Source organism: Manis javanica, chromosome 2 (assembly GCF_040802235.1).
Source record: "Manis javanica isolate MJ-LG chromosome 2, MJ_LKY, whole genome shotgun sequence".
Lineage (NCBI taxonomy): Eukaryota > Metazoa > Chordata > Mammalia > Pholidota > Manidae > Manis > Manis javanica.
Window position 1 is genome coordinate 83,220,200 of NC_133157.1, and position 18,439 is coordinate 83,238,638.

The 18,439-nt window shown below is 39.4% G+C and overlaps 1 non-coding gene across 1 annotated transcript; it reads right to left on the reverse strand.

The window, feature by feature from the left end:
• Positions 1 to 16,758: 16,758 nt before the first annotated feature.
• Positions 16,759 to 16,920, reverse strand: LOC118967767 (U1 spliceosomal RNA). The gene has a single exon (XR_005054997.1). It is a non-coding gene; the product is annotated as a U1 spliceosomal RNA (small nuclear RNA).
• Between the last annotated feature and the right edge of the window lie 1,519 nt (positions 16,921 to 18,439).

The following is an 18,439-nucleotide window of genomic DNA, read 5'->3' on the forward strand; positions in this document are numbered from 1 at the left end:
ACTGCTGAAAACTCAAAGAGGCTGGAAAATATCGGCTGTTAGGAGAGAAGAATACTGACTAGGAGATTTGGCTTGAGAGCCTGGAGAAGGAAGGATTTTCCTCAAGGGAGAGATAAGGATCCCCTATGATGATCCCCAGGATGCACAGCTATTCAGTTGATAATCTCAGAAAACAAAAGGCAGAAAATTACACAAATAGCTTTTCAGGCAGAAACCAGGTAACTCACAACAAAGAAAACAAGAGGCACAGAGGAGGGGAGGGGAAATTGTGTGCACAGTGGAATGAGTCAAATGGCAGTTTATCTAGGGAGGGCAGACCAGCAAGCTGGAGATGGCAATGATGCTGCTGAGATAAGAGAAAAATGTAAACAAAACCTGATAATCCACCAGGAGTTGTTACAGCCCATGAGAAAACTCCATAAATCATGTAGAAATGTGATATATTGGAAACCAGGAGAAAATGAAAAAGTAGAGGAGCAATAAATGTTAGTGAGCTGCTCTTTTCTTCCACACATGCCCTTCTTATGCCCTCTGTGGAGGGCCATCCTGGGCTGGAGTTCTGCTGCCTGCCATGGCTGGAGCATCGAGGTCACCGCTGTTGGTCCGCTGTGTAAAAGGAGTGTGTTTCCTGTCCCTCCATGACCAACGGGGTCCTTAACCTCTGGGCAGGGTCAGAGCGTGTGTGAAAGCACAGGCTTTCACTGATAGAAGGTAGTTCTCCTGTTGATTAGCTCGTGACCTTGGGCAGGAGACCCAGCTGCAAACAGATTCGACTGACTCGTTTGAAAAATGGGAAAAGCAATGGAGATGAACTAACTGTGGCTGAGAAATGTTCAATAATGTGCTTGAAGTTATACAGTCAGTATTTAGACTCAAGTCTTTCCTAATGCCAAGCACCGTGTTCTTCCCATGATAACAAACTGCTTCTCTGTGAAACAACATTGAGTTATTGAGTTTTGTATTCATGAAAGACAGAAGTTAATGGTCAGGACTAAAGATAATAGTAAGCCACATAAGTCCCAGTATTTGAAACATGTTCAACAAGTATAAACCACTATTGTAGTTGCTCTGTATTACTGAAAGCTCCTTGAGCCTATAGCCTGGATGAAAAAAAGAGGAAATGAATAAGTTGATTTCTCACAAGTAAATTTTCTGTACTTTTTCACCTCTCTCCACCCAGTCTTACTCTAAATAGTTATTTCATGTCACTATCCACAAATAATATATATTGAGCAACCTCAAATTTATTGACCATTTGAGTGTTCACACAGTTGACCAAATTCGTCAATAGGTAACTGAGGAAAGAGGTACTGAAAGGCTTAGGGTCCAGCATGTAAAATATGCCATTTCTTGTTGCAAATAAATCACTGTCTTAAATATTTTCAAGTAGCTAGTCTCATATCTATAGGGAATATTAAACTAGGGATGGGGACTGGAGTCACAAGGAGATGAACCCCATTTCATTTCTGCTTTGAGCATCTCTGTATACCAAAACCCTGTTTCCTGGAGAGGTACAACTTTTTCCAGATTTGCTCTAGCTTCCAAATACTTACCATGTCTGCCAGACCCATCTCTAGCCCTTATACCTGGTTTTGAGTGGTAATCATCAAACCTCCCCATGCCACTAAGTTTTCAATTCGGTTTCTTAACTGAAACCTTCTCATGAAGCTCTGAAATCTAATCCCCCCTGGTTAATTCCAATGTGCTTTTAAATGGATCAAGCATTAGTCTTTTGAACACTTAGTGCTGAAGCCATAATTCTATCTCTGGCAAACTCAGAGAGTTAAAGAACACAGTCTTGGCATATAGTAGATGTTCAATAAACATGTGTTGAGTAAAGAAATGAGAAATAAGACACAAATGCAGGGAAACAATCATTTATAGTACCATGTACTTCACTGAGTCTGCTCATTATGCTAATTTGAGGTCTTCCTCATTTTAAAGATCAGAAAACTGAGGTTGAGAAAGATACAGTAATAGGTTTAAAATCACACTTCCAGTTTATAGTGAGGTCAAGATTTAAACCCACATCTGCCAGACACCAAAGCCCATACTCTTTCCACTAAACTGCATGTCCCATCCTACCATCAAAGAAACATCTGCTAACATAGGTTTCATATGCATACAATGACAAAGAAGCCAAAACAAAGAGATTGTTTCCCAAACTAAATTAAACTTGAAAGGATGCTGCCTTTTATTTTTTTTTAAGCTAGGCTTTCTTGATGGTATATTGGATTTATGGAAAGGTAGGACATGCCCCATCTTCAGTGCTTAAAGTTAGTGTTCCATCAAAACTATTTTGTGTGAGAATATGTTTTCATGCCATTCACTTTTCTATTTTATCTCTAAGCAAAGCAATCTGAAAATTGAGTTCTTTTTTATCAGTTAGGAATTGAGTTTTGCTACAGTGTAACAGAAAACCCAAGTAGCTGTGACTTAGAAGAAATGCAGAGATGAGAAATAATGACTGGCATGCAATGTCTGCAATGTCATCAGGATACGTACTCCTTCTTTCTGAGCACATAGTTTTCAATCTTATAATGTCCTCATGGTTCTAAGATAGCTGTGGGAACCCCAACAATTACAATGACCATTCCAGAAAAAAAGAAAGATAAAAGGGCCAAGAGCACCAGGGGTATGTCCATTGAGACAATCCCCTTTAAAATTCCTTTCCAGAAACTCCCAGCCAGTAAATTCTGTTAACATCTCTTTGGCTAGAACTACACCACATGCAAGAGGGGTTAGAAAATGTATGTATGTTAAAATAGGTACATTGCCAGCCCAACAAAATGTGATGCTCTTAGTAAGATTAGCTAAGCAACTGCCAGGTCTGACACAAATGCTTGAAACAGCATTTAAGTGTCTGGCATTTAGTGAGTACCTTTTAATTCCATGAAACTAGACATCCAGAGGGATTGAATGGTGTGTAAAGGCAGAATCCTTCCTTCTGTGGAGTACAACAAAGTCATATCACAGCCCATGGCCACAAATATTGGATAATGTAGAGGTTGAAAGTTTTCCAGCTCACTAAAAAAATCAATATAAATGAAAAGAAAGCATGATTTTATCAAGACTATCAGTGAGCCACCAAATATCCCTGGCTTCAAGTCTCTAAGTTGTTGACCTATAAGGTTTACATTTTCATTCCATCTTCCCCAATTTCATTCCACATTCCCAGGCAATACACTGATCTTATGGCTAAAGGTAAAGCACCCCTAACTAAGAAAGACATAACCAGACTCAGGAAAACCTAAGATTTCTGCTTTTCCCCCCATCTCAACGAACTGTTTAGAATTCCCCTCTGCCCAAGGTAAGAGGAATCAGAGCCGAGCACCTGCCTGATTGGCAAGAATCCTGGGCTTTCTGTGTTGGCATCAGCCTTAAAGCTGTTCAAGGTCAGTGCTTCCAGACCCAGCTCCATCTCTGTGGGGGGAAGGAAGAGCAAAGCTGGTCAGCAGGGAGCAGGATCTGATACCTAGGACTTCCAGCAGGAGGCACCCTTCCAGCCCCCCGTGAAGGTGCCCATCTTGCAGTGACACTTCTGGGGAACTGTTTTGAAGACAATGCATCACATACTATAACTTATGTTACTTCAGTGTGCTTCCTTTAAGGTGTATTAAGGCCATATGGTTGGCTAAACAGATGTTTGGCCAACACTCAGGAGGTGGGTGGAAATTAGAACCAGGTGTGATGTGGTACACCCATAAAGCCACTTAGATGTCGGCGAACCAAAGGGCAAAGGCCACCTCTGGAACGTGAGCTTTGGCAATTCAGTCCTTGTGTTCACATGTCCAATGTTCACATCCATTTTTACCACTTGCTTACTTCAGGCTCTGTTCGTCCTTTTCTTTTGATTCATGACAATGTACTGGAACACGTCAACTTGTCGACCCTGCTAAGGAATGATACACTGCAGAGCAAGAAGAGGTGAAGGAGAAGTACGGAGAAAACCACATAATGAAGAGCAGAGACCAGGAAAGACTGAAGGTTCTGTCAGCGCTTCCACGGTTCCTACTGACACGTCCTGGACACTGATGTGCTATGGAAATGTCAAAAACAAAAACAAAAACCCAGAACATTAGTTTAGAACTCAGAAATGCACATCAGCTTGAAGTTTTTAGATTTGCTTTGTGTATTTGGCTATCTCACTTGTTACATGCCATGGAGAAACCACAGCTAGAAGAAAAAAAGGCAGAAATAACTTCTGGAAAACTGAAACCACCTAAGGTAAAGTGAAATTTTTTTTGTCTCTTTGCATATAAAGTTACTCACATCCAAGTGTTACAGACATCTGCAGAGCCAAGTTCAATCTTCAGAAATATTCCAGTGTCCTGTTAGAATTGCTGTCTTTCCTGCATCACATAACCCTCACCTCTATGGCTTCTTTGGCTGATTTTACTTTTCATGCAATTTATCCTTTTTTTTCAAGGAGTTTCCATCTATTTGAGAAGACTCAAAAATGCTTTTCCTCCTTTGATACTGCACACACAGTCTCCATGTAATTTTGCACATGGCAGGAATACTATAGGCATTCACTGATTTATGTATGACAAGCAAAATATTAGCTGGGCATCTGTTAGAATCCAAGAGATCAGTAAGGACGCCCATTGGCCACGCCTCCCACACTCCTAGTTCAGTTGCCAGACAAGGTGTCATAGCAATGAAACAGAAAATGTGAGCTTTGTTCCTAATCAGGTGGCCTTTTTTTGGAGGACGTGGCTTAGGCAGCTTCCACTGGCTCCCTACCACCCACCCTCAGAACTGGATGGACTCATCATCGGTCACTGGTGCAGCTGGCTGTGCCCAGGCCTCCCACCGCGTGGCCAGCTAGCAAACAGCTGGAGACACCCTTTTGCAGGCAGAAAGAACTGCAAGGGAGAAGACGCAGTGGGGCAAACCAAGAGTAGATAGCTCCTTTTCCAAATGTCACTGAGCAGCTAAATCTCTCCTCCTCCAGGGAGGAGCCGGTAAGGAGCCTACGAACAAGGATCGCAGTTCTATCTCTTGGGGATTACAGGCTTTTTCTCTCTGAGTGGGGCATCTTCCCATCTAAATTCCTCAGATGCCTCATGTTTTTCTCCCTAGATGTTAATCTAAAATGTCCTGTGAAGACTATTTATATTTATTAAGTGCTAAACCCAGCACCCAACACATAATTCAAGATAAACCCCCTCATAAATTCTATGTATAGGATTTACATCCCCCAGATGGGTGGAAGTTTTGATCTTTAGAAGTGAACAGATTTTTACCATTCATGAAATGTCCTGTAACACATATAGCTCTGTTCCTGAGCTTCCTATGTGCTGGGAGATCATAGAGCAAAGAAGGTGAAATAAATACTAAGCTTGAAGAATTTGTTATAAGGATGTTGGCAAATATTTCTGGATATATGTGACTTATTCCATAAGAATGTCTTCTCTGACTATCTCCAGCTAAAAAAGATATGTAAGTTTAGGCAAGATATGTCTTTATGATTCCTTGGAAGTGACAAAAATGTGTGTCCCAGAGGCACCATCTTAAAGGAATAAAGATTCTTAATTTTTAGTCTTGGGTGCATGGGCCAAAGACACCTTAGTAAAAAGTGAAAGCATGACCAGAGCTCTTGATACATTGGAAATATACACGGTCATGGGCTGTAACAGACAACTCCTAAATTGCAGAGGCTAATTGTGCATGATAAACACTGTTTAGAGCCCAGGGCACTGCCTAATATAGTCGGGAGAGGATTTTGCACCTCCTTCAGGGCCCCATTCTCCTCCTGTCTAGTGCTGCCACCTTCCTCTAGGTCCTGGGAATTCTCCTCACTTGGCCCATGCATGAGAAAAGAACAAGAGGATGGGGCTAGGATGTTTGGGTTGGGTTTGCTTTCAAAGAGCCAAGCTTGGAAATGGCACACGCATCACTTGTGCATGTACCCCTGGGGCCAGAACTCTGTCACGTGCCACACCTGACTGCAAGGGGACTGGAAATGGAGTTTGCAGAGTGACCAGGGACAGCAGGACAGGAGTGGTAGTGACCACAGCAGGCTTAAAACAGCCAGGACTGGAATAAGCCAGTAACAAAAGACCACATGTTATAGGGTTTTCAATATGGAATACCAGGAGACAGGTCAGCCTGTAGAGACAGAAGCAGATTCTGGTTGGAGTTATAGGGAGCAGAGGGTAAGATAACTCAGGGGTAAAGGTTCCTCTTTGAGATGATGGAAATGTTCTAAAATGGACTATGGTGATGGATGGATGTCACATACATGTGAATATACTAAAAACCATTTTATTGTAAATGGGTGAATTGTATATATATATATATATATATACATATAAATTAGATCTAAATAAGGCTTTAAAAAAATTCCAGGACCAGCTGGATATATGGGAATTCTCTGCACTATCTTTGTAACTTTTTTGTAAATATATAAGTATTCTAAAACAAAGATCAATTTTTTTTAAAACTGTTCTTTTTCCTTTACTCTGAAAACTTTAAGACACTCATGAGAGAAATTAAAGAAGACACCAAAAAATGGAAATCTATCCCATGCTCATGAATAGGAAGGATTAATATCATCAAAATGGCCATCCTGCCCAAAGTAAATACAGATTCAATTCAATCTCTTATCAAGTACCAACAGCATTTTTCAATGAACTGAAGCAAATAGTTCTAAAATTCATATGGAACTACAGAAGACCCCGAATAGCCAAAGCAATATTTTTTTCTTTGAGAGGATATCTCTCATATTTATTGATCAGATGGTTGTTAACAACAATAAAATTCTGTATAGGAGACTCAATGCACAATCATTAATCAACCCCAAGCCTAATTCTCAACAGTCTCCAATCTTCTAAAGCATAACAAACAAGTTCTTACATGGTGAACAAGTTCTTACATAGTGAATAAGTTCTTACATGGTGAACAGTGCAAGGGCAGTCATCACAGAAACTTTCGGTTTTGATCATGCATCATGAACTATAAACAATCAGGTCAAATATGATTATTCATTTGATTTTTATACTTGATTTATATGTGAATCCCACATTTCTCCATTATTATTATTATTTATTTATTTATGTTTTTTTTTAATAAAATGCTGAAGTGGTAGGTAGATGCAAGATAAAGGTAGAAAACATACTTTAGTGCTGTAAGAGGGCAAATGTAGATGATCAGGTCTATGCCTATAGACTAAGTATTAATCCGAGCTAGACAAGGGCAACAAAACATACACGGATGCAGAAGATTTCTCTCAAAACAGGGGGGGTGAGGTTCTAAGCCTCACCTCTGTTGATCCCCAATTTCTCACCTGATGGCCCCCCTGCGACTGTGCCTATCTTAGGTTGTTCCTCCCTTGAGGAATCTTACCCATCTCTGGCTAACCAGTCATCTTCTGGGGCCATACAAGGAAATGTAAAGTTGGTAAGTGAGAGAGAAGCAATATTCTTTGAAAAGGTTAGCTTTTCACTTCTTTGCAGATTTATGCCCTGTGGCTTCTATGCCCAGCATTTGTCTTGAGGTATCTTTACCACTTGGAAGAATTATGATACTCGGTAATTTTGATATGAGGCATGAATTCTACTTAAGGGTTGTAATTAGGAAGGAAGAAGAAAAGCTACAGAAGTAGCAGACAGAAGAAAACATGGGAAGATTGATTATTTCTTTCACATATCTTCTTGTAGTGTAACATGTGCATGTATAGGTTTTAAACTGCTAATTAACTTGCGTGCACACATTAACATAATAGGAATACAGCTACATAACCAAAACAGACCTACAATTACCAGCCATATCCAGTGAAACCAAGAAAACCAGTTAGGCACCCTAGGCATTTGTGAAAACTTATCAATGATATGATGGATATTGTCTAACTGAATTTGAATAGTTTGAGAAAAATCAGACAAATTAAAACAACACATTCCTGGGAACTGTTCACATCCCATATGTTCTTTTAACAGTAGATAGTCTATAGTCACATGATTTTGGAGAGCTGCAACTTGCACTTCTCCTAATTCTTGGTTGAGTTCCGACAATATAGATCCAGTCAAATTTGTTGTTTTACTGTGTGCACAGGCCAGCTTAGATATCTCCTTCTTCATTCCAATGGCAAGTCCAGGAACTGGTGGGATGAATGCAGCTACAACTGCAACAGCGCCAGGATTTTTGTTGAAGTTTTTTGATAATCATCTTCTGGAATGACTCTTCCAGAGAATGTTGATGTTGGAAGTTCTTCTTCATATTGTATCTTAATTCATTTTCTGGGTAGCCAAATTAGGCTTTGATCCTCTGTATAAACACAAACAAACCCTTTGCCCACACTTTAATATGCCCTTTATACCATTGTGAAGAACTTACTGGAGATCACCACACAGGAACTGCTTTTTTTTTTTTTTTAGAAGAAGAGGGGCTCTCTTGACCCCTCCTGGCGTGAGCCAGGAGCTCTATTCTCTCACTTTATTTCTAAATAAAAGCCTGTACCTTGCTCTCCTAAAAAAAAAAAAAGAAAGAAAAAAGAAAAAGGAATATTATCAGAAAAATGTACTTCCATAGCTGATCATCTGACACCCTTTAAATGATCAAAATTAAGGATATTTAAAGCATGCATTAATCAGTGATTTGCAGTTAGTTTTATCCTATCAGGGAGTGATCCCCCTTTTCTTTCTTTTTCTTTTTCTTTTTGTTATCATTAATCTACAATTACATGAAGAATATTATGTTTACTAGGCCCTCCCCTATATCAGGTCCCCCCCACAAACCCCTTTACAGTCACTGTCCATCAGCATAGCAAAATGTTGTAGAGTCACTACTTGTCTTCTCTGTGTTGTACAGCCCTCCCCTTTCTCCCACCCCCCCATTATACATGCTAATCATAATACCCCCTTTCTTCTCCCCACCCTTTATCCCTCCCTACCCACCCATCCTCCCCAGTCCCTTTCCCTTTGGTACCTGTTAGTCCATTCTTGGGTTCTGTGATTCTGCTGCTGTTCTGTTCCTTCAGTTTTTCCTTTGTTCTTATACTCCACAGATAAGTGAAATCATTTGGTATTTCTCTTTCTCTGCTTGGCTTATTTCACTGAGCATAATACCCTCTAGCTCCATCCATGTTGTTGCAAATGGTAGGATTTGTTTTCTTCTTATGGCTGAATAATATTCCATTGTGTATATGTACCACATCTTCTTAATCCATTCATCTACTGATGGACACTTAGGTTGCTTCCAATTCTTGGCTATTGTAAATAGTGCTGTGATAAACATAGGGGTGCATCTGTCTTTTTCAAACTTGAGTGCTGCATTCTTAGGGTAAATTCCTAGGTGTGGAATTCCTGGGTTAAATGGTAAGTCTATTTTCAGCATTTTGAGGAACCTCCATACTGCTTTCCACAATGGTTGAACTAATTTACATTCCCACCAGCATTGTAGGAGGGTTCCCCTTTCTCCACAACCTCACCAACATTTGTTGTTGTCTGTCTTTTGGTTGGTAGCCATCCTTACTGGTGTGAGGTGATACCTCATTGTGGTTTTAATTTGCATTTCTCTGATAATTAGCGATGTGGAGAATCTTTTCATGTGTCTGTTGGCCATCTGTGTTTCTTTTTTGGAGAACTGTCTGTTCAGTTCCTCTGCCCATTTTTTAATTGGATTATTTGTTTTTTGTTTGTTGAGGCATGTGAGCTCTTTATATATTTTGGACATCAAGCCTTTATCGGATCTGTCATTTACAAATACATTCTCCTATACTGTAGGGTACCTTTTTGTTCTATTGATGGTGTCTTTTGCTGTACAGAAGCTTTTCAGCTTAATATAGTCTCACTTGTTCATTTTTGCTATTGTTTTCCTTGCCCGGGGAGATATGTTCAAGAAGAGGTCACTCATGTTTATGTCTAAGAGATTTTTGCCTATGTTTTTTTCTAAGAGTTTTATGGTTTCATGACTTACATTCAGGTCTTTGATCCATTTTGAATTTACTTTTGTGTATGGGGTTAGACAATGGTCCAGTTTCATTCTCCTACATGTAGCTGTCCAGTTTTGCCAGCACCATCTGTTGAAGAGACTGTCATTTTGCCATTGTATGTCCATGGCTCCTTTATCAAATATTAATTGACCATATATGTTTGGGTTAATGTCTGGAGTCTCTAATTTGTTCCACTGGTCTGTGGCTCTGTTCTTGTGCCAGTACCAAATTGTCTTGATTACTATGGCTTTGTACCAGAGGTTGAAGTTGGGGAATGATATCCCTCCTACTTTATTCTTCTTTCTCAGGATTGCTTTGGCTATTCGGTGTCTTTTGTGTTTCCATATGAATTTTTGAACTGTTTGTTCCAGTTCATTGAAGAATGTTGCTGGTAATTTGATAGGGATTGTATCAAATCTGTATATTGCTTTGGGCAGGATGGCCATTTTGACGATATTGATTCTTCCTAGCCAAGAGCATGGGATGAGTTTCCATTTGTTAGTGTCCCCTTTAATTTCTCTTAAGAGTGACTTGTAGTTTTCAGGGTATAGGTCTTTTACTTCTTTGGTTAGGTTTATTCCTAGGTATTTTATTCTTTTTGATGCAATTGTGAATGGAATTGTTTTCCTGATTTCTCTTTCTATTGGTTCATTGTTAGTGTATAGGAAAGCCACAGATTTCTGTGTGTTAATTTTGTATCCTGCAACTTTGCTGTATTCTGATATCAGTTCTAGTAGTTTTGGAATGGAGTCTTTAGGGTTTTTTATGTACAATATCATGTCATTTGCAAATAGTGACAGTTTGACTTCTTCTTTACCAATCTGGATTCCTTGTATTTCTTTGTTTTGTCTGATTGCCATGGCTAGGACCTCCAGTACATGTTAAATAACAGTGGGGAGAGTGGGCATCCCTGTCTTGTTCCTGATCTCAGAGGAAAAGCTCTCAGCTTCTCGCTGTTCAGTATGATGTTGGCTGTGGGTTTATCGTATATGGCCTTTATTATGTTGAGGTACTTGCCCTTTATCATGAATGGGTGTTGAATTTTGTCAAATGCTTTTTCAGCATCTATGGAGATGATCATGTGGTTTTTATCTTTCTTTTTGTTGATGTGGTGGATGATGTTGATGGATTTTCGAATGTTGTACCATCCTTGCATCCCTGGGATAAATCCGACTTGGTCATGGTGTATGATCCTTTTGATATATTTTTGAATTCGGTTTGCTAATATTTTATTGAGTATTTTTGCATCTACATTCATCAGAGATATTGGTCTGTAATTTTCTTTTTTGGTGGGCTCTTTGCCTGGTTTTGGTATTATGGTAATGTTGGCTTCATAGAATGAGTTTGGGAGTATTCCTTCCTCTTCTATTTTTTGGAAAACTTTAAGGAGAATGGGGATTATGTCTTCTCTGTGTATCTGATAAAATTCCAAGGTAAATCCATCCGGCCCGGGGGTTTTGTTCTTGGGTAGTTTTTGATTACCGTTTCAATTTCTTTGCTGGTAATTGGTTTGTTTAGATTTTGTGTTTCTTCCTTGGTCAGTCTTGGAAGGTTGTATTTTTCTAGGAAGTTGTCCATTTCTTCTAGGTTTTCCAGCTTGTTGGCATATAGGCTTTCATAGTAGTCTTTAATAATTCTCTGTATTTCTGTGGAGTCTGTCGTGATTTTTCCATTCTCATTTCTGATTCTGTTGATTTGTGTTGATTCTCTTTTTCTCTTAATAAGTTTGGTTAGAGGCTTACCTGTTTTGTTTATTTTCTCAAAGAACCAGCTCTTGGTTTCATTGATTTTTGCTATTATTTTATTCTTCTCAATTTTGTTTATTTCTTCTCTGATCTTTATTATGTCCCTCCTTCTGCTGACTTTAGGCCTCATTTGTTCTTCTTTTTCCAGTTTCGATAATTGTGATGTTAGACTATTCATTTGGGATTGTTCTTCCTCTTCAAGTGTGCCTGGGTCGCTATATACTTTCCTCTTAAGACTGCTTTCGCTGTGTCCCACAAAAGTTGGGGCTTTGTGTTGTTGTTGTCATTTGTTTCCATATATTCCTTGATCTCTATTTTAATTTGTTTGTTGATCCATTGATTATTTAGAAGCATGTTGTTAAGCCTCCATGTGTTTGTGAGCCTTTTTGTTTTCTTTGTAGAATTTATTTCTAGTTTTGTACCTTTGTGGTCTGAAAAGTTGGTTTGTAGAATTTCGATATTTTGGAATTTACTGAGGTTCTTTTTGTGAGCTAGTATGTGGTCTATTCTGGAGAATGTTCCATGTGCACTTGAGAAGAATGTATATCCTGTTGCTTTTGGATGTAGAGTTCTATAGATGTCTATTAGGTCCATCTGTTCTAGTGTGTTGTTCAGTGCCTCTGTGTCCTTACTTATTTTCTGCCTGGTGGCTCTATCCTTTGGGGTGAGTGGTTTGTTGAAGTCTCCTAAAATGAATGCATTGCAGTCTATTTCCCCCTTTAGTTCTGTTAGTATTTGTTTCACAGATGCTGGTGCTCCTGTGTTGGGTACATATATATTTAGAATGGTTATATCCTCTTGTTGGACTGAGACCTTTATCATTATGTAGTGTCCCTCTTTATCTCTTGTTACTTTCTTTATTTTGAAGTCTGTCTTGTCTGATACCAGAATTGCATCACCTGCTTTCTTCTCTTTGTTGTTTGCATGAAATATCTTTTTCCATCCCTTGACTTTAAGTCTGTGCATGTCTTTGGGTTTCAGGTGAGTTTCTTGTAAGCAGCATATAGATGAGTCTTGCTTTGTTATCCATTCTATTACTCTGTGTCTTTTGATTGGTGCATTCAGTCCATTTACATTTAGGGTGACTTTTGAAAGATATGTACTTATTGTCATTGTTTTCAGGCTTTAGATTTGTGGTTACCAAAGGTTCAAGGTTAGCCTCTTCATTATCTTACTGCCTAACTTCACTCGCTTATTGAGTTGTTATATACACTGTCTGGAGATTCTTTTCTTCTCTCCCTTCTTATTCCTCTCCCTCCATTCTTTATATGTTGGTTGTTTTATTCTGTGCTCTTTCATGTTTCCTTTAACTGCTTTTAGTGGGTAGTAGATTTTATTTTTTTGCCTTTAGTTAGTATTTTGTTGGTCTGCTTTCTTTGCTGTGATTTTATTTTCTCTGGTGACATCTGTTTAGTTTTAGAAGTGCTCCCATCTAGAACAGTCCCTCTAAAATACCCTGTAGAGGTGGTTTGTGGGAGGCAAATTCCCTCAACTTTTGCTTGTCTGGGAATTGTTTAATCCCTCCTTCATATTTAAAAGATAATCATACTGGATAGAGTATCCTTGGTTCAAGGCCCTTCTGTTTCATTGCATTGAATATATCATGCCATTCTCTTCTGGCCTGTAAGGTTTCTGTTGAGAAGTCTGATGATAGCCTGATGGGCTTTCCTTTGTAGGTGACCTTTTTTTCTCTTTGTTTGCCTTTAATACTCTGTCCTTGTCCTTGATCTTTGCCATTTTGATTATTATGTGTCTTGGTGTTGTCCTGTTTGGATCTCATCTGTTGGGAGTTCTTTGTGCCTCTGTAGTCTGAGCAACTATTTCCTCCCCCAGTTTGGGGAAGCTCTCAGCAATTATTTCTTCAAAGACACTTTCTATCCCTTTTTCTTTCTCTTCTTCTTCTGGTGCCCCTATAATATGGATATTGTTCCTTTTGTATTGGTCACATAGTTCTCTTAATATTGTTTCATTCTTGGAGATCCTTTCATCTCTCTCTATGTCAGCTTGTATGCATTCCTGTTCTCTGGTTTCTATTCCATCAATGGCTTCTTGCATCCTATCCATTCTGCTCATAAATCCTTCCAGAGTTTGTTTCACTTCTGTAATCTCCTTCTCGGCGTCTGTGATCTCCCTCTGGACTTCATCCCTTAGCTCTTGTATATTTCTCTGCATCTCCGTCAGCATGTTTATGATTTTTATTTTGAATTCTTTTTCAGGAAGACTTCTTAGGTCTGTCTCCTTCTCAGGTGTTGACTCTGTGACCTTTGTCTGCCTGTAATTTTGCCTTTTCATGGTGATAGAGATAGTTTGCAGAGCTGGCACGAATGATGGCTGGAGGAACTTTCCTTCTTATTGGTTTGTGGCCTTCCTCTCCTGGGAGAGCAGCGACCTCTAGTGGCTTGTGCTGGGCAGCTGCGTGCAGACAGGGCTTCTGATTCCTGCCCAGCTGCTATGGAGTTTATCTCCGCTGTTGCTGTGGGCTGCTACTCCGATATGGTGGAGCTGCGTTGGAGGGGTCACGGCTGGGAGGCTATTTATCTCCATGAGGGGCCTCCATGCTCCCTGCTACCCAGGGGGTTAGAGTGCCCAGAGTGTCCCAGGATGCTTCTGTCTGGTTTTGGGGTCCCTGTCCCTTTAAGACTTCCAAAAAGCAGAAAGAAAGAAAGAAAGAAAGAAAGAAAGAAAGAAAGAAAGAAAGAACGAAAGAAAGAAAGAAAGAAAGAAAGAGAGAGAGAGAGAGAGAGAGAGAGAGAGAGAGAGAGAGGGAGGGAGGGAGGGAGGGAGGGAGGAAGGAAGGAAGGAAGGAAGGAAGGAAGGAGGAAGGAAGGAAGGAAGGAAGGAAGGAAGGAAGGAAGGAAGGAAGGAAGGAAGGAAAAGAAAGAAAAGAAAGAAAGGAGCCACTCACTTTTCTTTGTCCCGGGTGCTGGCCTCAGGGACCAGCTCAAGGTCTTGCTGTCCTGTTTCCCTAGTAGCCAGGACCCCACGCATGCACTGTGTCTGCGCTCTGGTCTGGATGACTGGGGCTGGGTGTTTAGCAGTCCTGGGCTCCCTCTCCCTCCCTGCTCTGACTCCTCTCTTCCCACCAGGAGCTGGGATGAGGGGCACTCGGGTCCTGCCGGGCTGGGGTTTGTATTTTACCCCCTTCGCGAGGCGCTGGGTTCTTACAGGTGTGGATGTGGTCTGGATGTTGTCCTGTGTCCTCTGGTCTCTATTCTAGGAAGAGTTGTCTTTGTTATATTTTCATAAATATATGTGGTTTTGGGAGGAGATTTCCGCTGCTCTACTCACGCTGCCATCTTGGCTCCACCCTCAAGACTGTAAGTTCCCAAAGCAATCTTAAGAAAGAAGAACAAAACTTGGGGGATCATGCTCCTGACTTCAAGCTCTACTACAAAGCTATAGTAATCAAAACAATTTAGTACTGGCACAAGAACAGACATAGATCAATGGATCAGAATAGAAAGCCCAGATATAAACTCACTCATATATGGTCAATTAATATATGATATAGAAACCATGAATATACAATGGGTAAAAAACAGCCTCTTTAACAACTGGTATTCAGAAAATTGGACAGCTACATATAAGAGAATGAAAATGGATTATTGTCCAATTACATACATTAAAGTAAACTCAAAATGGATCAAAGACCTGAATGTAAGTCATGAAACCATAAACTCTTAGCATAGAACATAAGCAAAAATTTTTTGAATATGAACATGAGCAACTTTTTCCTGATCACATCTCTTTGGGCAAGGAAAACAAAATAAAAAATGAACAAATGGGACAACATCAAACTAAAAACTTTCTATACATCAAAGGACACCATCAGTAGAACAAAAAGGCATCCTATAGTATGGGAGAATATATTCATAAATGACTCATCTGATAAGCAGTTAACACCCAAAATATATAAAGAACACATATGTCTCAACACCCAAAAAACAAATAACCCAATTAAAAAATGGGCAGAGGACCTGAACAGACACTTCTCCAAAAAAGAAATTCAGACGGCCAACAGGCACATGACTAGATGCTCCACATCACTAGTCATCAGGGAACTGAGAATTAAAATCACAGTGAGATACCATCTCACACAAGTGAGGATCGCCACTATCCAAAAGACAAAAACTAAAAAATGCTGGTGAGGATACCGAGAAATGGGAACCCCCCTATACTGTTGGTGGGAATGTAAATTGGTGCAACCATTGTGGAAAGCAATATGGAGGTTCCTCAAAAAACTGAAAATAAAAATACTGTTTGACTCACTAATTCCACTCCTAGGAATTTAGCTAAAGAAAACAAGATTCCTGATTCAAAAATATATATGCACCCCTATGTTTATCACTGCACAATTTGCAGTAGCCAAAATATGCAAGAAACCTAAGTTCCATCAGTAGATGAATGGATAAAGAAGATGTGGTACATATACACAATGGAATATTATTCAGCCATAAAAAGTAAAAATGCTCCCATTTGCAACATGGGTAATATTTTCTAGACTCATAGATGGATGCTATGTGAAATAAGATGCTCAGTGAAATAAGGCAGGCAGAGAAAGACAAATACCATACAATTTCACTTATTTGTGGAATATAAAAACAGCAAAACAAGGAACAAAATAGCAGTAGACTCATAGACATTGAGAAGTGGCTAGTGATTACCAAGGGGGAGGGAAAGATGAAGGGGATTAAGAGGCATAATAATTACCAGTCACAATATAAGTTCAACACAAGGACAGTAGTACAGCAGGAGAATAGAGCCAATGATACTATACATCCTTCTAAATCGATAAATAGCAACTGCACTAGACTGAGTGAAGATTTAATAATATGGGTAACTGTTGAAACACTGTGTTGTATATTTGAAACCAATGTAAGATCATTTAACAATGGTACTGCAAATTTTTTTTAATTGTTCTTTTAAGAAGCCAAGACCAGTTTTGAAGATAGTGAATTTTCTTCCGCAATGTCTTCCCTCCTACCTTTCTCTTAAGGAAAAATCTGGTAAAATCAAATACCGGAAACCTTATACTTCCAGTCAGAAACCTCCAACTTGGAGGGAAGATTTTTTTTTCCCCAGGGAAAAGCACAACGCAGTTCCCCACTACCACAAATCGTGCGGTTGAGTTTCCCACATTTGGACAAATCGCAGGGTCAGCACTTCCGGAGTGCAATGGATAAATGACGCCCTGGGAAAACCACCTTTGTGATCACGGTATCTGCCCTGCCAGGTAAGTATGAGAGGATTTCAATTTGTCTGAGGCTCAGTTTCCTATGCTGCCAAATGGGAATAATACACTGATCACATCAGTTTGTTGTACTGATTAAGATATTAAATCTGAAAGTCTGTGGCAATCCAGGCATCTAACCGGCTCTTGATTAAAACTTATTAATCACTTAAACTCTTCAAAGGAAATGAAATGTTAAAAATACAAATGATCCAGTTAAAAAATGGTTTAAGACTTCACAAAAACAAAATATTCCAATGCTCAATGTTATGGATGGAATGTGTGTGTCCTCCTAAAATTCCTATGTTGAAATCCTCCAATGCAATAATATTGGGAGATGGGGCCTTTGGGAGGTGATTAGGTCATGAGGATGGAGTGAATGGAGTTAGTGCCCTTATTAAAAGGGACACAAGAGGAGAACTCTTTCTCTCTGACAAATGAAGATACAGTAAAAAAAAATGGCTGTCTACAAGCCACGGATTACAGCTCACCAGGCACTGTCCTCCCAGCCTTCAGAACTATGAGAAATATGTATTTGTGGCCAAGCCAGCCAGACTATAATATTCTCATTATAGCATCCCGAATGGACTACATCACTTAATAAATATATGAAAAGGTGTTCAACATCACTAGTCACCAGGGAAATGCAAAGCAAAACCACATGAGATACCTCTACACACTTACCAGAATGGCTAAAATTAACCAACTCTACTGGGTGTTGACAAGGATATGGAGCAGCTAGAACTCTCCTGTCTGGTGGTGGATGTTTATAGTTGAATAATCACTTAGAAAATAAATTGGCACTCTCTGATAGATTTATATATTCACCTACCCCTATAACTTAGCAACAGTACTCCTAGATACATGCTAATAGGAACAAATGCATATATTCGTAAATATACCTGTCCATAAATAGCAGCTTTATGCATGAAAAGCAAAATTGGAAACAGCCCAGGTTTCCATCAATAGCAAAATGGATAAGCAAACTATGGTATATCTGTCCAATGGAATACTACTGAGCAACATGATAGTATTTTATGTACTGATATACATAACATAGATGAATCTCAAAAAAAATGCTGAGATGACACATACACAAAAAACACATATGTATGATTCCATTTATATGCAGTTCTTGAACCTGGAAAACTAATCTATAGTGACAGGAAGCAGGTCAATGGTTACTTGGAGTCAGGGGTTGTGGGATAGGAATTGACTAGGAAGAGGTAAGACAACTTTCTAGAATGATGGAATCGTTTTATATTTTAATCAGTGTATAAATTTTGTCAAAATTCATTGTGCCAAACACTTAAGATTTAAGCTTTTTATTGAGTACTATGAAGTTCTGTAAACATGAAAAATGAGGAAATGGGGTTAATGGAAGGAGAGCAGAACTACTTCATACTTTTTGCTTTGGAAATCAGAGGGTATGTGGTGCATATCTGCTAATTGTCTGCATGTGCATCCCACCAGCTGCCTTCCCAGGTCAGCAGTGCAGAGCTCTGGAAAATCACTGCTAGTCACTGCTAT